The sequence below is a fragment of the Hyla sarda genome, chromosome 1 (genome assembly GCF_029499605.1).
Source record: "Hyla sarda isolate aHylSar1 chromosome 1, aHylSar1.hap1, whole genome shotgun sequence".
NCBI classification, from domain to species: domain Eukaryota; kingdom Metazoa; phylum Chordata; class Amphibia; order Anura; family Hylidae; genus Hyla; species Hyla sarda.
This window is the reverse complement of record NC_079189.1, coordinates 147,606,853-147,621,173: the sequence shown is the minus strand read 5'-3', so window position 1 is coordinate 147,621,173 and position 14,321 is coordinate 147,606,853.

Sequence of the window (14,321 nt, the reverse complement as noted above, 5' to 3'; positions counted from 1 at the left end):
GAGCATAGAGTGTAGAGCTGTGTGTGTGGAGCATAGAGTGTAGAGCTGTGTGTGTGTGTGTGTGTGGAGCATAGAGTGTAGACTAGAGCTTAGTGTGTGTGGAGTATAGAGTGTAGAGCTGTATGTGTATATGGAGCATAGAGTGTAGAGTCGTGTGTGTGTGTGTGTGTGTGTGTGTGTGGAGCATAGAGTGTAGAGCTGTGTGTATGGAGCATAGAGTGTGTAGAGTCGTGTGTGTGTGTGTGTGTGTGTGTGGGGAGCATAGAGTGTAGAGCTGTGTGTGTATGGAGCATAGAGTGTGTAGAGTCGTGTGTGTGTGTGTGTGTGTGTGGGGAGCATAGAGTGTAGACTAGAGCTTAGTGTGTGTGGAGTATAGAGTGTAGAGCTGTATGTATATATGGAGCATAGAGTGTAGAGTTGTATGTGTGTGTGTGTGGAGCATAGAGTTTTGAGCTGTGTATGTGTGTGGAGCATAAAGTGTAGAGCTGTGTATGTGCATGGAGCATAGAGTGTAGAGCTGTGTGTGTGGAGCATAGAGTGTAGAGCTGTGTGTGTGGAGCATAGAGTGTAGAGCTGTGTGTGTGGAGCATAGAGTGTAGAGCTGTGTGTGTGGAGCATAGAGTATAGAGCTGTGTGTGTGTGGAGCATAGAGTGTAGAGCTGTGTGTGTGTGCAGTATAGAGTGTAGAGCTGTGTGTGTGTGGAGCATAGAGTGTAGAGCTGTGTGTGTGTGTGCAGTATAGAGTGTAGAGCTGTGTGTGTGGAGCATAGAGTGTAGAGCTGTGTGTGTGTGCAGTATAGAGTGTAGAGCTGTGTGTGTGTGGAACATAGAGTGTAGAGCTGTGTGTGTATGGAGCATAGAGTGTAGAGCTGTGTGGTGTGTGGAGCATAGATTGTAGAGCTGTGTATGTGTGTGGAGCATAGAGTGTAGAGCTGTGTATGTGTGTGGAGCATAGAGTATAGAGCTGTGTGTGTGGAGCATAGAGTAAAGAGCTGTGTGTGTGTGGAGCATAGAGTGTAGAGCTGTGTGTGTGTGGAGCATAGAGTGTAGAGCTGTGTATGTGTGTGGAGCATAGAGTATAGAGCTGTGTGTGTGGAGCATAGAGTAAAGAGCTGTGTGTGTGTGGAGCATAGAGTATAGAGCTGTGTGTGTGTGGAGCATAGAGTGTAGAGCTGTGTATGTGTGTGGAGCATAGAGTGTAGAGCTTATGTGTGTGGAGCATAGAGTGTAGAGCTGTGTGTGTATGGAGCATAGAGTGTAGAGTCGTGTGTGTGTGTGTGTGTGTGTGTGTGTGTGTGGAGCATAGAGTGTAGAGCTGTGTGTATGGAGCATAGAGTGTGTAGAGTCGTGTGTGTGTGTGTGTGTGGGGAGCATAGAGTGTAGAGCTGTGTGTGTATGGAGCATAGAGTGTGTAGAGTCGTGTGTGTGTGTGTGTGTGTGGGGAGCATAGAGTGTAGACTAGAGCTTAGTGTGTGTGGAGTATAGAGTGTAGAGCTGTATGTATATATGGAGCATAGAGTGTAGAGTTGTATGTGTGTGTGTGTGGAGCATAGAGTTTTGAGCTGTGTATGTGTGTGGAGCATAAAGTGTAGAGCTGTGTATGTGCATGGAGCATAGAGTGTAGAGCTGTGTGTGTGGAGCATAGAGTGTAGAGCTGTGTGTGTGGAGCATAGAGTGTAGAGCTGTGTGTGTGTGGAGCATAGAGTGTAGAGCTGTGTGTGTGTGCAGTATAGAGTGTAGAGCTGTGTGTGTGTGGAGCATAGAGTGTAGAGCTGTGTGTGTGGAGCATAGAGTATAGAGCTGTGTGTGTGTGGAGCATAGAGTGTAGAGCTGTGTGTGTGTGCAGTATAGAGTGTAGAGCTGTGTGTGTGTGGAGCATAGAGTGTAGAGCTGTGTGTGTGTGTGCAGTATAGAGTGTAGAGCTGTGTGTGTGGAGCATAGAGTGTAGAGCTGTGTGTGTGTGCAGTATAGAGTGTAGAGCTGTGTGTGTGTGGAACATAGAGTGTAGAGCTGTGTGTGTATGGAGCATAGAGTGTAGAGCTGTGTGGTGTGTGGAGCATAGATTGTAGAGCTGTGTATGTGTGTGGAGCATAGAGTATAGAGCTGTGTATGTGTGTGGAGCATAGAGTATAGAGCTGTGTGTGTGTGGAGCATAGAGTATAGAGCTGTGTGTGTGTGGAGCATAGAGTATAGAGCTGTGTGTGTGTGGAGCATAGAGTATAGAGCTGTGTATGTGTGTGGAGCATAGAGTATAGAGCTGTGTGTGTGTGGAGCATAGAGTGTAGAGCTGTGTATGTGTGTGGAGCATAGAGTATAGAGCTGTGTGTGTGGAGCATAGAGTAAAGAGCTGTGTGTGTGTGGAGCATAGAGTGTAGAGCTGTGTGTGTGTGGAGCATAGAGTGTAGAGCTGTGTATGTGTGTGGAGCATAGAGTATAGAGCTGTGTGTGTGGAGCATAGAGTAAAGAGCTGTGTGTGTGTGGAGCATAGAGTATAGAGCTGTGTGTGTGTGGAGCATAGAGTGTAGAGCTGTGTATGTGTGTGGAGCATAGAGTGTAGAGCTTATGTGTGTGGAGCATAGAGTGTAGAGCTGTGTGTGTATGGAGCATAGAGTGTAGAGCTGTGTATGTGTGTGGAGCATAGAGTGTAGAGCTGTGTATGTGTGTGGAGCATAGAGTATAGAGCTGTGTGTGTGTGGAGCATAGAGTGTAGAGCTGTGTGTGTGTGGAGCATAGAGTATAGAGCTGTGTGTGTATGGAGCATAGAGTATAGAGCTGTGTGTGTGTGGAGCCTAGAGTGTAGAGCTGTGTGTGTATGGAGCATAGAGTGTAGAGCTGTGTGTGTGTGGAGCATAGAGTGTAGAGCTGTGTGTGTGTGGAGTATAAAGTGTAGAGCTGTGTGTGTGTGGAGCATAGAGTGTAGAGCTGTGTGTGTGTGGAGCATAGAGTGTAGAGCTGTGTGTGTATGGAGCATAGAGTGTAGAGCTGTGTGTGTGTGTGTGTGTGGAGCATAGAATGAAGAGTTGTGTGTGTGTGGAGCATAGAGTGTAGAGCTGTGTGTGTGGAGTATAGAGTGTAGACTAGAGCTTAGTGTGTGTGTGTGTAGCATAGAATGTAGAGCTGTGTGTGGAGAATAGAGTGTAGAAAAGAGCTTAGTGTGTGGAGTATAGAGCTGTATGTGTGTATGGAGCATAGAGTGTAGAGCTGTGTGTTTTGCATAGAGTGTAGACTAGAGCTTAGTATGTGTGTGCAGTATAAAGTGTAGAGCTGTGTGTGTGTATATGGAGCATAGAGTGTAGAGCTGTGTGTGTTGCATAGAGTGTAGACTAGAGCTTAGTATGTGTGTGCAGTATAAAGTGTAGAGCTGTGTGTGTGTATATGGAGCATAGAGTGTAGAGCTGTGTGTGTTGCATAGAGTGTAGACTAGAGCTTAGTATGTGTGTGCAGTATGAAGTGTAGAGCTGTGTGTGTGTATATGGAGCATAGAGTGGAGAGCTGTGTGTGTGTTGCATAGAATGTAGACTAGAGCTTAGTGTGTGTGCAGTATGAAGTGTAGAGTTGTGTGTGTGTGTGTGTGTGTGTGTGTGTGTGTATATGGAGCATAGAGTGGAGAGCTGTGTGTGTAGCATAAAGTGCAGAGCTGTGTGCAGGCCTGGTGCAAGGATTTTTGCCACCCTAGGCGAAAGCTAATTTTGCCGCCCCTTGACCCCACCCATTGGCTCTGCCCTTTGACACGCTCCATCTTACTACTGGGGTGACACACTGTAATAAACCTCCTCCTCATGTAATCATCTTACTACTGGGGTGACACACTGTAACAAACCCCCTCCTCATGTAATCATCTTACTACTGGGGTGACACTGTAATAAACCTCCTCGTCATGTAATCATCTTACTACTGGGGTGACACATTGTAACAAACCTCCTCCTCATGTAATCATCTTACTACTGGGGTGACACTGTAATAAACCCCCTCCTCATGTAATCATCTTACTACTGGGGTGACACACTGTATTAAACCTCCTCCTCATGTAATCTTACTACTGGGGTGACACACTGTAACAAACCTCCTCCTCATGTAATCATCTTACTACTGGGGTGGCAAGGTTTAACTGGATGGGCAGGTGCTTCAGATGCTGGCTAAAGCTGGGTTCACACTACATTTTATGCAATACGGGACCGCATATGGCTGGGGGGAGCTAAAACTGGGCACTCCCATATGCCTGCCGTATGCCGCCCATATGTAATGTATTTCAATGAGCCGACCGGAGTTAAGCGCTGACTCCGGTCGGCCCATTTTGTCCCATATGCGGTTTTCCCACCGGACCTAAAATTGTGGTCCACCACAAAAATGAGCGCTCCGTACAACACCGCGTGATCCTGTTACCCTGGACCGGCTTCGCTAGCAGCTGACCACGGACCGAGCGGTGAGTGCACTATACCTCTTGTTGCTTGTTAGTTATTTGATACTTCACCCTCGTATGTGCACCCCGCAGGTCCTGCCCGCACTCGCCCTAGGAGTCCTCCTTGGTGTATCCCGGCGGATAGTCAGGTCAGGACAGTGCATTATAGGTGTGCCTTCCCTTTTTCCTGTACTTTGCTTTCTGACCACAAAAATGAGCCGACTGAAGTCAGCGCTTCACTCCGGTCGGCTCATTGAAATACATTACATATGGGCCGCATATGGTAGGGATATGGGAGCACCCGGTTTTAGCTCCCCCGAGTCATATGCAGTCCCGTATTACATAAAACTTAGTATGAATCCAGCCTAACCTTATTGTTGCGGGCAGAGCAGAGCCCCCATCAAGAGAGTGCTCTAGGCCACTGCCTATTTTGCCTATAGGCAAAGCCGGCCCTCTGTGTTTGTGTAGCATAGAATGTAGAGCTGTGTGTGTGTGTTTGTGTGTGTGTGTGTAGCATAGAGTGTAGAGCTGTGTGTGTGTAGCAGAGGGGGGAGATTTAGCTAAACCTGCCCAGAGGAAACGTTGCTGAGTTACCCGTAGCAACCAATCAGACCGCTTCTTTCATTTTTCACAGGCTTTAGCATAGAGTGTAGAGCAGTGTGTTTGTATGGTGTAAAGCATAGAGTGCAGAGTTGTGTGTGTGGAGCACAGAGTGCAGAGTTGTGTGTGTGGTGAAGAATAAATTGTAGAGCTGTGTGTGTGGTTTGAAGCATAGAGTGCAGAGCTGTGTGTGTGTAGCATATTGTGCAGAGCTGTGTGTGTATGAAGTATAGAGTGTAGAGCTGTGTGTGTATGAAGTATAGAGTGTAGAGCTGTGTGTGTGGAGCAGAGTGTAGAGCTGTGTGTGTGTGTGTGTGTGTGTTCGTGTGGTGTGAAGCATAGACTGCAGAGCTGTACAGTGTGTGTGTGTAGCATAGATTGCAGAGCTGTACAGTGTGTGTGTGTGTGAAGCATAGATTGCAGAGCTGTACAGTGTGTGTGTGGTGAAGCATAGATTGCAGAGCTGTACAGTGTGTGTGTGTGTGTGTGTGTGTGTGTGTGTGTGAAGCATATATTGAAGAGCTGTACAGTGTGTGTGTGTGTGTGTGTGTGTGTGTGTGTGTGTGTGAAGCATAGATTGCAGAGCTGTACAGTGTGTGTGTGTGTGTGTGAAGCATAGATTGCAGAGCTGTACAGTGTGTGTGTGTGTGTGTGTGTGTGTGAAGCATAGATTGCAGAGCTGTACAGTGTGTGTGTGTGTGTGTGTGTGAAGCATAGATTGCAGAGCTGTACAGTGTGTGTGTGTGTGTGTGTGTGTGAAGCATAGATTGCAGAGCTGTACAGTGTGTGTGTGTGTGTGTGTGTGTGTGTGTGTGTGTGTGTGAAGCATATATTGCAGAGCTGTACAGTGTTGTACAGTGTGTGTGTGTGTGTGTGTGTGTGTGAAGCATAGATTGTAGTGTGTGTGTAGCATAGATTGCAGAGCTGTACAGTGTGTGTTCTAGTGTTTTTGTGTGTGTGAAGCATAGATTGCAGAGCTGTACAGTGTGTGTGTGTATGAAAAGGTAGAGAAATTCGGGCTCTATCCCTGGTCTGGATCCCGAGCATGGAGAAGGTGTGGACCTCACCCAGAACAATGGAAATGAAGAAAGTAAACTCCAGCTCGGCTCAGGAAAATGTGGCTTTATTCACATCAACGAGGCAACAGGTACAGAGAGGAAGTGACGCGTTTCAGCCAGGAGCACCTGTGAATAAAGCCACATTTTCCTGAGCCGAGCTGCAGTTTACTTTCTTCATTTCCAGTGTGTGTGTAGCATAGATTGCAGAGCTGGACAGTGTGTGTGTGTGTGTGTGTAGCATATATTGCAGAGCTGGACAGTGTGTGTGTGTGTGTGTGTGTGTGTGGCATATATTGCAGAGTTGTACAGTGTTGTACAGTGTGTGTGTGTGAAGCATAGATTGTAGTGTGTGTGTGTGTGTGTGTGTGTGTAGCATAGATTGCAGAGCTGTACAGTGTGTGTGTGAGTGAAGCATAGATTGCAGAGCTGTACAGTGTGTGTAGCATAGATTGCAGAGCTGTACAGTGTGTGTGTGTGAAGCATATATTGCAGAGCTGTACAGTGTGTGTGTGTAGCATAGATTGCAGAGTTGTACAGTGTGTGTGTGTGTGTGTGTGTGTGTGTGTGAAGCATAGATTGCAGAGCTGTACAGTGTTGTACAGTGTGTGTGTGTAGCATAGATTGCAGAGCTGTACAGTGTGTGTTGTACAGTGTGTGTGTATGTAGCATAGATTGCAGAGATGTACAGTGTGTGTGTGAGTGAAGCATAGATTGCAGAGCTGTACAGTGTGTGTAGCATAGATTGCAGAGCTGTACAGTGTGTGTGTGTGTGTGTGTGTGTGTGTGTGTGTGTGAAGCATAGATTGCAGAGCTGTACAGTGTGTGTGTGTGTAGCATAGATTGCAGAGCTGTACAGTGTGTGTGTGTGTGTGTGTGTGTGTGTGTGAAGCATAGATTGCAGAGCTGTACAGTGTTGCACAGTGTGTGTGTGTGTGTGTGTAGCATAGATTGCAGAGCTGTTCAGTGTGTGTTGTACAGTGTGTGTGTGTGTGTGTGTGTGTGTGTGTGTGTGTGTAGAATAGATTGCAGAGCTGTACAGTGTGTGTGTGTAGCATAGATTGCAGAGCTGTGCAGTGTGTGTTGTACAGTCTGTGTGTGTGTAGCATAGATTGCAGAGCTGTGCAGTGTGTGTTGTACAGTCTGTGTGTGTATAGAATAGATTGCAGAGCTGTACAGTGTTTGTAGCATAGATTGCAGAGCTGTGCAGTGTGTGTGTGTATAGAATAGATTGCAGAGCTGTACAGTGTGTGTAGAATAGATTGCAGAGCTGTACAGTGTGTGTAGCATAGATTGCAGAGCTGTGCAGTGTGTGTGTATAGAATAGATTGCAGAGCTGTACAGTGTGTGTAGAATAGATTGCAGAGCTGTGCAGTGTGTGTTGTACAGTCTGTGTGTGTATAGATTGCAGAGCTGTGCAGTGTATGTATAGAATAGATTGCAGAGCTGTACAGTGTGTGTGTGTGTGTATAGAATAGATTGCAGAGCTGTACAGTGTGTGTAGCATAGATTGCAGAGCTGTGCAGTGTGTGTGTATAGAATAGATTGCAGAGCTGTACAGTGTGTGTAGAATAGATTGCAGAGCTCTGCAGTGTGTGTATAGAATAGATTGCAGAGCTGTACAGTGTGTGTGTGTGTGTGTGTATAGAATAGATTGCAGAGCTGTACAGTGTGTGTAGCATAGATTGCAGAGCTGTGCAGTGTGTGTGTGTGTATAGAATAGATTGCAGAGCTGTACAGTGTGTGTAGAATAGATTGCAGAGCTGTGCAGTGTGTGTTGTACAGTGTGTGTGTGTGTATAGAATAGATTGCAGAGCTGTACAGTGTGTGTAGAATAGATTGCAGAGCTGTACAGTGTGTGTAGCATAGATTGCAGAGCTGTGCAGTGTGTGTGTATAGAATAGATTGCAGAGCTGTACAGTGTGTGTAGAATAGATTGCAGAGCTGTACAGTGTGTGTAGCATAGATTGCAGAGCTGTGCAGTGTGTGTGTATAGAATAGATTGCAGAGCTGTACAGTGTGTGTAGAATAGATTGCAGAGCTGTGCAGTGTGTGTTGTACAGTCTGTGTGTGTATAGATTGCAGAGCTGTGCAGTGTATGTATAGAATAGATTGCAGAGCTGTACAGTGTGTGTGTGTGTGTGTGTGTATAGAATAGATTGCAGAGCTGTACAGTGTGTGTAGCATAGATTGCAGAGCTGTGCAGTGTGTGTGTATAGAATAGATTGCAGAGCTGTACAGTGTGTGTAGAATAGATTGCAGAGCTCTGCAGTGTGTGTATAGAATAGATTGCAGAGCTGTACAGTGTGTGTGTGTGTGTGTATAGAATAGATTGCAGAGCTGTACAGTGTGTGTAGCATAGATTGCAGAGCTGTGCAGTGTGTGTGTGTATAGAATAGATTGCAGAGCTGTACAGTGTGTGTAGAATAGATTGCAGAGCTGTGCAGTGTGTGTATAGAATAGATTGCAGAGCTGTACAGTGTGTGTGTGTGTGTGTGTGTGTATAGAATAGATTGCAGAGCTGTACAGTGTGTGTAGCATAGATTGCAGAGCTGTGCACTGGTTGTGTGTATAGAATAGATTGCGGAGCTGTGCAGTGTGTGTGTGTATAGAATAGATTGCAGAGCTGTACAGTGTGTGTAGAATAGATTGCAGAGCTGTACAGTGTGTGTAGCATAGATTGCAGAGCTGTGCAGTGTGTGTGTGTATAGAATAGATTGCAGAGCTGAACAGTGTGTGTAGAATAGATTGCAGAGCTGTGCAGTGTGTGTGTGTATAGAATAGATTGCAGAGCTGTGCAGTGTGTGTGTGTATAGAATAGATTGCAGAGCTGTACAGTGTGTGTAGCATAGATTGCAGAGCTGTGCAGTGTGTGTGTGTATAGAATAGATTGCAGAGCTGTACAGTGTGTGTAGAATAGATTGCAGAGCTGTGCAGTGTGTGTATAGAATAGATTGCAGAGCTGTACAGTGTGTGTGTGTGTGTGTGTGTGTGTGTGTGTATAGAATAGATTGCAGAGCTGTGCAGTGTGTGTGTATAGAATAGATTGCAGAGCTGTACAGTGTGTGTAGCATAGATTGCAGAGCTGTGCAGTGTGTGTGTATAGAATAGATTGCAGAGCTGTACAGTGTGTGTAGCATAGATTGCAGAGCTGTGCAGTGTGTGTATAGAATAGATTGCAGAGCTGTACAGTGTGTGTAGAATAGATTGCAGAGCTGTACAGTGTGTGTAGCATAGATTGCAGAGCTGTGCAGTGTGTGTGTATAGAATAGATTGCAGAGCTGTACAGTGTGTGTAGAATAGATTGCAGAGCTGTGCAGTGTGTGTATAGAATAGATTGCAGAGCTGTACAGTGTGTGTGTGTATATATAGAATAGATTGCAGAGCTGTACAGTGTGTGTAGAATAGATTGCAGAGCTGTGCAGTGTGTGTATAGAATAGATTGCAGAGCTGTACAGTGTGTGTGTGTGTGTGTGTGTGTATAGAATAGATTGCAGAGCTGTACAGTGTGTGTAGCATAGATTGCAGAGCTGTGCAGTGTGTGTGTGTATAGAATAGATTGCAGAGCTGTACAGTGTGTGTAGAATAGATTGCAGAGCTGTACAGTGTGTGTAGCATAGATTGCAGAGCTGTGCAGTGTGTGTGTATAGAATAGATTGCAGAGCTGTACAGTGTGTGTAGCATAGATTGCAGAGCTGTGCAGTGTGTGTGTATAGAATAGATTGCAGAGCTGTGCAGTGTGTGTATAGAATAGATTGCAGAGCTGTGCAGTGTGTGTGTAGAATAGATTGCAGAGCTGTACAGTGTGTGTAGCATAGATTGCAGAGCTGTGCAGTGTGTGTAGAATAGATTGCAGAGCTGTGCAGTGTGTGTGTAGAATAGATTGCAGAGCTGTGCAGTGTGTGTGTATAGAATAGATTGCAGAGCTGTACAGTGTGTGTAGAATAGATTGCAGAGCTGTACAGTGTGTGTAGCATAGATTGCAGAGCTGTGCAGTGTGTGTGTATAGAATAGATTGCAGAGCTGTGCAGTGTGTGTGTAGCATAGATTGCAGAGCTGTACAGTGTGTGTATAGAATAGATTGCAGAGCTGTACAGTGTGTGTAGAATAGATTGCAGAGCTGTGCAGTGTGTGTAGAATAGATTGCAGAGCTGTGCAGTGTGTGTGTAGAATAGATTGCAGAGCTGTGCAGTGTGTGTGTATAGAATAGATTGCAGAGCTGTACAGTGTGTGTAGCATAGATTGCAGAGCTGTACAGTGTGTGTAGCATAGATTGCAGAGCTGTGCAGTGTGTGTGTATAGAATAGATTGCAGAGCTGTGCAGTGTGTGTGTAGCATAGATTGCAGAGCTGTACAGTGTGTGTGTGTGTATAGAATAGATTGCAGAGCTGTACAGTGTGTGTATAGAATAGATTGCAGAGCTGTACAGTGTGTGTAGCATAGATTGCAGAGCTGTGCAGTGTGTGTAGCATAGATTGCAGAGCTGTGCAGTGTGTGTAGAATAGATTGCAGAGCTGTGCAGTGTGTGTAGAATAGATTGCAGAGCTGTGCAGTGTGTGTGTATAGAATAGATTGCAGAGCTGTGCAGTGTGTGTAGAATAGATTGCAGAGCTGTGCAGTGTGTGTAGAATAGATTGCAGAGCTGTGCAGTGTGTGTGTGTGTAGAATAGATTGCAGAGCTGTGCAGTGTGTGTAGAATAGATTGCAGAGCTGTGCAGTGTGTGTGTGTAGAATAGATTGCAGAGCTGTGCAGTGTGTGTGTGTGTAGAATAGATTGCAGAGCTGTGCAGTGTGTGTGTAGAATAGATTGCAGAGCTGTGCAGTGAGTGTAGAATAGATTGCAGAGCTGTGCAGTGTGTGTGTAGCATAGATTGCAGAGCTGTGCAGTGTGTGTGTGTAGAATAGATTGCAGAGCTGTGCAGTGTGTGTGTAGAATAGATTGCAGAGCTGTGCAGTGTGTGTAGAATAGATTGCAGAGCTGTGCAGTGTGTGTGTAGCATAGATTGCAGAGCTGTGCAGTGTGTGTGTGTAGAATAGATTGCAGAGCTGTGCAGTGTGTGTGTATAGAATAGATTGCAGAGCTGTGCAGTGTGTGTGTGTGTAGAATAGATTGCAGAGCTGTGCAGTGTGTGTAGAATAGATTGCAGAGCTGTGCAGTGTGTGTGTAGCATATATTGCAGAGCTGTGCAGTGTGTGTGTATAGAATAGATTGCAGAGCTGTGCAGTGTGTGTAGCATAGATTGCAGAGCTGTGCACTGGTTGTGTGTATAGAATAGATTGCAGAGCTGTGCAGTGTGTGTGTGTATAGAATAGATTGCAGAGCTGTACAGTGTGTGTAGAATAGATTGCAGAGCTGTACAGTGTGTGTAGCATAGATTGCAGAGCTGTGCAGTGTGTGTGTGTATAGAATAGATTGCAGAGCTGAACAGTGTGTGTAGAATAGATTGCAGAGCTGTACAGTGTGTGTAGAATAGATTGCAGAGCTGTACAGTGTGTGTAGCATAGATTGCAGAGCTGTGCAGTGTGTGTGTGTATAGAATAGATTGCAGAGCTGTGCAGTGTGTGTAGAATAGATTGCAGAGCTGTACAGTGTGTGTAGAATAGATTGCAGAGCTGTGCAGTGTGTGTATAGAATAGATTGCAGAGCTGTACAGTGTGTGTGTGTGTGTGTATAGAATAGATTGCAGAGCTGTACAGTGTGTGTAGCATAGATTGCAGAGCTGTGCAGTGTGTGTGTGTATAGAATAGATTGCAGAGCTGTACAGTGTGTGTAGAATAGATTGCAGAGCTGTGCAGTGTGTGTATAGAATAGATTGCAGAGCTGTACAGTGTGTGTGTGTGTGTGTGTGTGTGTGTGTATAGAATAGATTGCAGAGCTGTGCAGTGTGTGTATAGAATAGATTGCAGAGCTGTACAGTGTGTGTAGCATAGATTGCAGAGCTGTGCAGTGTGTGTGTATAGAATAGATTGCAGAGCTGTACAGTGTGTGTAGCATAGATTGCAGAGCTGTGCAGTGTGTGTATAGAATAGATTGCAGAGCTGTACAGTGTGTGTAGAATAGATTGCAGAGCTGTACAGTGTGTGTAGCATAGATTGCAGAGCTGTGCAGTGTGTGTGTATAGAATAGATTGCAGAGCTGTACAGTGTGTGTAGAATAGATTGCAGAGCTGTGCAGTGTGTGTATAGAATAGATTGCAGAGCTGTACAGTGTGTGTGTGTATATATAGAATAGTTTGCAGAGCTGTACAGTGTGTGTAGAATAGATTGCAGAGCTGTGCAGTGTGTGTATAGAATAGATTGCAGAGCTGTACAGTGTGTGTGTGTGTGTGTGTGTGTATAGAATAGATTGCAGAGCTGTACAGTGTGTGTAGCATAGATTGCAGAGCTGTGCAGTGTGTGTGTGTATAGAATAGATTGCAGAGCTGTACAGTGTGTGTAGAATAGATTGCAGAGCTGTACAGTGTGTGTAGCATAGATTGCAGAGCTGTGCAGTGTGTGTGTGTATAGAATAGATTGCAGAGCTGTACAGTGTGTGTAGCATAGATTGCAGAGCTGTGCAGTGTGTGTGTGTATAGAATAGATTGCAGAGCTGTGCAGTGTGTGTATAGAATAGATTGCAGAGCTGTGCAGTGTGTGTGTGTAGAATAGATTGCAGAGCTGTACAGTGTGTGTAGCATAGATTGCAGAGCTGTGCAGTGTGTGTAGAATAGATTGCAGAGCTGTGCAGTGTGTGTGTAGAATAGATTGCAGAGCTGTGCAGTGTGTGTGTATAGAATAGATTGCAGAGCTGTACAGTGTGTGTAGCATAGATTGCAGAGCTGTACAGTGTGTGTAGCATAGATTGCAGAGCTGTGCAGTGTGTGTGTATAGAATAGATTGCAGAGCTGTGCAGTGTGTGTGTAGCATAGATTGCAGAGCTGTACAGTGTGTGTATAGAATAGATTGCAGAGCTGTACAGTGTGTGTAGAATAGATTGCAGAGCTGTGCAGTGTGTGTAGAATAGATTGCAGAGCTGTGCAGTGTGTGTGTAGAATAGATTGCAGAGCTGTGCAGTGTGTGTGTATAGAATAGATTGCAGAGCTGTACAGTGTGTGTAGCATAGATTGCAGAGCTGTACAGTGTGTGTAGCATAGATTGCAGAGCTGTGCAGTGTGTGTGTATAGAATAGATTGCAGAGCTGTGCAGTGTGTGTATAGAATAGATTGCAGAGCTGTGCAGTGTGTGTGTAGCATAGATTGCAGGGCTGTACAGTGTGTGTGTGTGTATAGAATAGATTGCAGAGCTGTACAGTGTGTGTATAGAATAGATTGCAGAGCTGTACAGTGTGTGTAGCATAGATTGCAGAGCTGTGCAGTGTGTGTAGCATAGATTGCAGAGCTGTGCAGTGTGTGTAGAATAGATTGCAGAGCTGTGCAGTGTGTGTAGAATAGATTGCAGAGCTGTGCAGTGTGTGTGTATAGAATAGATTGCAGAGCTGTGCAGTGTGTGTAGAATAGATTGCAGAGCTGTGCAGTGTGTGTAGAATAGATTGCAGAGCTGTGCAGTGTGTGTGTGTGTAGAATAGATTGCAGAGCTGTGCAGTGTGTGTAGAATAGATTGCAGAGCTGTGCAGTGTGTGTGTGTAGAATAGATTGCAGAGCTGTGCAGTGTGTGAGTGTGTAGAATAGATTGCAGAGCTGTGCAGTGTGTGTGTAGAATAGATTGCAGAGCTGTGCAGTGTGTGTAGAATAGATTGCAGAGCTGTGCAGTGTGTGTGTAGCATAGATTGCAGAGCTGTACAGTGTGTGTAGAATAGATTGCAGAGCTGTACAGTGTGTGTAGCATAGATTGCAGAGCTGTGCAGTGTGTGTGTGTATAGAATAGATTGCAGAGCTGTACAGTGTGTGTAGCATAGATTGCAGAGCTGTGCAGTGTGTGTGTGTATAGAATAGATTGCAGAGCTGTGCAGTGTGTGTATAGAATAGATTGCAGAGCTGTGCAGTGTGTGTGTGTAGAATAGATTGCAGAGCTGTACAGTGTGTGTAGCATAGATTGCAGAGCTGTGCAGTGTGTGTAGAATAGATTGCAGAGCTGTGCAGTGTGTGTGTAGAATAGATTGCAGAGCTGTGCAGTGTGTGTGTATAGAATAGATTGCAGAGCTGTACAGTGTGTGTAGCATAGATTGCAGAGCTGTACAGTGTGTGTAGCATAGATTGCAGAGCTGTGCAGTGTGTGTGTATAGAATAGATTGCAGAGCTGTGCAGTGTGTGTGTAGCATAGATTGCAGA